At 48.8% G+C, this 5818-nt stretch overlaps 1 long non-coding RNA gene across 2 annotated transcripts in view; it reads left to right on the top strand.

Moving 5' to 3' along the window:
• Nucleotides 1-2701, top strand: part of LOC119965628 — an 8768-nt gene extending 6067 nt beyond the window's left edge. For both annotated transcript variants that reach the window (XR_005460575.1, XR_005460574.1), the window contains exon 2: nucleotides 2567-2701. This is a non-coding gene — a long non-coding RNA (uncharacterized LOC119965628). The remainder of the gene's footprint in view (nucleotides 1-2566) is intronic.
• Nucleotides 2702-5818: the final 3117 nt, after the last annotated feature.

The following is a 5818-nucleotide window of genomic DNA, read 5'->3' as shown; positions in this document are numbered from 1 at the left end:
AACGCCGGGACACTCTCTCTCTCCCCTCCACCCCCCCAATGTCCGGGGGACACTCTCTCTCTCCCCCCCCCCCCCCCCCAACGCGGGACACTCCCTCTCTCTCTTCCCCCCCCCCCCTCCCAACGTCGGGACACTCTCTCTCTTCCCCCCCCCCCCAATGACGGGACACTCTCTCGTCTCCCCCCCGCCCAACGCCAGGGACACTCTCTCTTCCCCCCCCCCAACGCCGGGACACTCTCTCTCTCTCTCTCCCCCCCCCCAAACGCCGGGACACTCCTCTCTCTCCCCCCCCAAACGCCGGGACACTCTCTCTCTCCCCCCCCCAAACGCCGGGACACTCTCTCTCTCTCCCCCCCCAAAACGCCGGGACACCTCCTCTCTCCCCCCCCCCGAACGCCGGGACACTTTCTCTCTCCCCACCCCCAAACGCCAGGACACTCTCCTCTCCTCCCCCCCCCCCCCACAACGCCGGGTCTCTCTCTCCCCACCACACAAACGCCGGGACTCGCCACTTCCGCAGCGGGTGTGAAACTGATGCGTTTCGCGTCAGTCCACTGCTGGCCCTTTCGGGAACGGAGATTAACGGCTTAAAAGAAGACCCCAATGCCGGAGTCATCCACACCGCTTTTTCCCGCCGGAAATGGGCGTCACGTCGGTCCGCGGAGAATTTCGCCCAGGTTATCTCAATTATCTTCCAGGTTATCTTCCGCCTCCGCCATGGTGGAGGCCGTGGCGGCAGCGGAAGAAAAAGAGTGCCCTCGAGGCACAGGCCCGCCCCCCGATCACGGGCCAGGCCACCGTGGGGGCACCCCCCGGGGTCAGATCGCCCCGCGCCTCCCCCAGTACCCCGGGGACCGCTCACTCCGCCTGCTCCCGCCGGCACCAGAGGTGGTTTGAACCATATCGGCGGGAGAGGCCTGAGAGCGGCGGGACTTCGGCCCATTTCGGGCCGGAGAATCGCCGCGGGGGCCCCGCCGATTACCGCCCCCGCCGATTCCCGGGTGGCGGAGAATTCCGGCCACGGCGGGGGCAGGATTTACGCCGACCCGGGTGATTCTCCGACCCCCCGGGGGGGGTTGGAGAATTCCGCCCCTTGTCCTTCACCTGAGATGTGGTGATCCTCAGGTTAAATCACCACCAGTCAGCTCCCCTCCTCAAAGGGGAAAGCAGCCTATGGTTATCTGGGACTATGGCGACTCACATTACATTTACATACAAACTAGTATGAGCGAGGAGGCACGAGGAACGAGCAAATATGTTGAAGTGACTTCAATACATCAGTTTTCACAATTGTGATTAACAGATTCCAGGCCCACTCAAGTACATCCAGGAAACTGTAGCAAATGCAGAATTTGAAAGAAATCCAAGAATTTTAATATTTGAAATGTTAATGAGTGGAAATTTCTACATTAGCTAGAAGGGATAGTTTTAATGATGTTTCTGCTACTACACTTTTTTCCTGGTATGATTTCACCATTGTGGAAACAGAAGTCAAGTCTCAGAAAGAGAAAGGAAGGGATGTTTCTATTTCAGTGTGTGTATTTTTTATGTCTCTAATTATCTTTTACTCTCCCTCTCTCTCTGCATGTCTTTGAGTCCCACATCATTATTTCTATGTTTGCAAATTACTTTTTCTCACGTTTTTTGTACAGTTTTCCTGGCATTTGTCTTCTATGTGTGCATTGTTATTATTCTGTTTTCCACCCCCCCACGGCACTCCACCGTCCTTACCCCAGCAACATCTTCTGCAATGTCCATGTTTGTCTTTACCCTCATGAGGCTGAGGGTATTCTTTTCACTATAATTGCAGAACAAAATTGGGAAGCATAGCAAATCACAATGATCTGTGACACTTTTAATAGGTTGTATCAAAGGATGCCCCAGATCCTTGAAGGCATAAAGTTAATGAATTTTAAGTTTTGGACCTGCTCGCAGCAGGGGAGCGTGCAGCATGTTGGGAACTGGAAAGTTTCTGCTGTGTGTTTTTTTGTGGCTTTTCAACCCAGCTGTTAAATTTGCTTCTGACTTCCAGGTTCCCTGAACAATTAGAGCAGGCAGACTTAATGCTGAAAACGCCAGCCACTTCTATAATTACAGCCTCAAAATTCTTCTGAATGATTTGTGAAGTTAACGTGTTCCTAATCAAATTGCTCAGTCTGTGACAGTGCATTTAAAATAAATAGGCTGACACTTAATTACTTAAGTGAGCTATGTGGGCATACAGAATTCGTACAATTACACAATAATCTCCAGTTTCATATCTCAGTGCGTTTACAGAACCGGTAAGTGTTAACAAAAAGCAGGGTGGTACTCATGGCATGATTTTACAGCAAACCAGTTCATTTTGGCATGGTTTAGCTTCAATGACTCCAAAATTCCTGTGGCCTGCCAAATATTTCCAAAACAACTCCTGAACACATGTGTGGCTTCATTGACCATAGCAATTCGGAAGATATTTCACGTCGTAAAGTGATTTTTTTTTAGTCATGTCTCCACGCTAAATGAATGAAAAAGAACTCAAAAGGTTTCCAGTGAAGAATTATGGAGCTGATTCATTTATTTACAGATGGTGAAGAGGTAGAATTCTGAACGGACTACAGAAGATACAAAATGGATGCCGCCTGATATAAAATGGACTCTGTCAATGTTCTTGACCCTATGTTATTATCAGTGTCTTCTGCTGAAGTAGTAAAGCTTTGTGCAAAACAAGTGATCCACATCCAGATGCATCCGGAGAGACAATGGGCCGTTGGCAACCGTTGTCCAATGTCTGTATTCTTAGTTATTTGTAACTGACAAAGGGGCCCCAAATTAAGGAACTCGCAAGGAATGAGGAAGGACATGTTTCAAAGTGGCTGGACGAATGACCCCATGACTTTATGTAACCGTTATCTATGGAATTAATTGTTCGGGTCAGGCAAACTGCCAATTAGGGGCTAAAGGAGCTAACTTGTAGCCATTTATGGCATTGAAGATGCATGTTATGAATTGTGACGCCAACAGAATTGATTGGGTATATGTAAATCCGAATGCAAACTAATTCCGCTTCTGTATATTAACCCAGTGCGACCTCAGCTCGGGCGAGAAAAGGTGCTGCAAAGACCGTGGGGGGATCAAAGGCCTTTTCTCCCAGAGCTCTGAAAATTAATAAATTGCTTCTTTACTCACTCAAAGGTCTATTCGTAAATGTTTTCACCTACAATGGCAACTGCTTTAGACCTACCTTTTTGGGATCTTTCCTCTCAGATTCTCCAAAGGGGAGGGACATTTGGCAGCAAATCGACCACAAAGCTCACAAAAGTATGAATGCTTGGTCTTGTTGTGTCATCTACAGGGTACACAATAGAAATGAACATCTAGCTTTGTTCCAATTCGCCTATACAGATAACAGACATAGAATGATCAGGTGTTGCACAGAAATAACAGCACTGAAATGTGGCTCACAGCTGCCAATTCCTTCTTGGTCATTGAAGTCTCCCTGACCAGCTCTGCCTTCCTCCATTGTTTTTCACACTTCCTCCCCTACTGTTATGGTATCTTGTCCTCCTTTCAGCCTCTCGTCCCGTACCTCCTTACACACTTCAATCAAAGTGATTGACACACATCATTGCCTCATACCCTGCTCACCAGCCAGAAAGTTGGGAGGAGACCACCTCTGCTGATCCTGGAAGCCATACTGTATTTAACATCAGACAGGGAGTTAATTGCTTGCATTTGTGGTTGCCACTCTTCTACGGCAGGATTTCCTACCTCCAAGAACTGTCAGCCCCAGTCCCAGCAGCTTCATTAGGTTTGGTGGTTATACTGCTGCAGCCACAGCAAGCCCTGACGCAGCAACCATCAAGGAGGCCCAGAGTGCAGATATGGGGCTCACTTGGGCCAATAAAGCAGCTCCACGCGAGGAAGAGTCAATAATTCAGATGTGTGGGGAGGGCCACCCCTCCTCTTCCGTTGGCTGCAGTGAGTTAGCAGGCTGTACGCAAGATGTCCATTCTCTGATGGTAAAATACGAGTGACAATGGGAAGAACTGTTAAGTGGCCACTAATTATCCACTTAAAGCCCTTTTGTCATTGGTAAAAGCTCAGCAGGGGCAAGAAGGCAATGGGCATGGCCCCACCTACCTTCCCACCCAATTTTATGTTCCCTCTGTGTTATAGCCCTCAAGGTGGTCACGGTATCAGGACAATTAGATTACAGATGACCTCCTCTGAATATGAACTCCCTGGTAACGAGGGGGCGGGATTTCCCACTTACCTGTGGGAATTAGACCTCTCGTATAAAAACCCCGACCTGGGAGCAAGTGGGAGAGGGAGACCCTTCAGGGAGTGGAGAGTTTCATCTTGGTTTTCTACCTGCCTGGTCAATGCGTGCTGCTTTAGTGGATTCTACACCCTGCCTCTCAACATGCTCCAGGAAGGGGGGAGGCAGGTTGTGTAACATCGCAGCCAATATTGTTCCCAGGATAATCTCCCTTGTTCATGGAATCCTACAGTACAAATGGAGGCCGTTCAGCCCATCGAGTCTGCCCGACCCTGCAAAAGAGCACCCTACCTAAGTTAAATCCCCCAACCTGTCCCCATAACCCCACCTAATCTTTGGATTGGCCACTTTATCATGGCCAATCTACCTAACTTGCACATCTTTGGACCGTGGGAGGAAACTGGATCTCCCAGAGGAAACCCACGCAGACACGGGGAGAACATACACACTTCACAAAGTCGCCTGAGATCAGAATGGAACCTGGGTCCTGGCACTGTGAGGCAACAGTGCTAATCACTGTGCCACCGTGTCTCCCTGTTCTTTAATAATGATAGTTGAGAGATTGATTTTGGACAGGCCACTCCTCAAATAATCTTCTCGAGTATAGGAGGGCTGAATATCCATGGTTGGTTTCAGATTGAAGCAACTAAGAACAAGAAGCTGTTCATTGTAGAGTGTGACAAGAGAAGGGAGGTAATCCCAATGATGTTCATGGAATATTTACAGTGAGCCTGCCACTCAAGGGAAATTAGAGATGGGCAACAAATGCTGGCCTTGCCATCAACACCTACATCTTACGACAGAACACATTTTTAAAAGAGTAGAAAGAGAGTGAATGACCTCCATACCACAAGGGTGAGTTTAAGTGAATGACTTGTACATTGGGATTCCAGAGTTTGGAGGAAGTGAAGGATCACTGCCTTGGAGCCGACCTGCCATGCGACTGTGGATCCAGTAAACCCTGTCAATAGCTGCCTGGGTGTGGCTGGAAGTTATTTATCAATGCCAGTACTTTTCATGGCTTTCAACAGTGATCATGCGGGTGACACGTACACAAGGTCCCATCATGATCCTGAAGTAGGGTCGATGATAAGGGGTCCACCTCGTCAAGCTCTGGACACCCACTCTCCATTCCTGCCTGCAGGAGAAAAGGGCCAGAACAACTGTGAAAGGACAAAGACTGGAGGAGGAGTACTAGACATTCACGTCCTGACTCTCACTAAGAGGGAGGCACTGACATGAGAGCAGGGCAGCCATTTCACGTCTGCTGCTGAGAATGGAGTGAGGGGCATGGAGAATGAGCAGGACTATAGCTAGCTTTTTCACTATCTCTGGGCACAAAAAGAGAATTCTACACACATGGATGGGAGTAGGGCAGTGAAGGACAGATGAGCTTAACTGTTTGTGTTTGAATTTTCAGGTTCACGCATGAACAGACTCAAAACAGCTTCTTCCCCGTTGTTACTAGACTCTGAAACCACCCTCTTATGGATTGACCTCATTAACACTATACCCCTATATGCTTCACCCGATGCCGGTGTTATCTAGTTACATTGT

Source organism: Scyliorhinus canicula, chromosome 5, assembly GCF_902713615.1.
Source record: "Scyliorhinus canicula chromosome 5, sScyCan1.1, whole genome shotgun sequence".
Lineage (NCBI taxonomy): Eukaryota > Metazoa > Chordata > Chondrichthyes > Carcharhiniformes > Scyliorhinidae > Scyliorhinus > Scyliorhinus canicula.
This window is presented reverse-complemented; position numbering and strand designations above follow the sequence as displayed.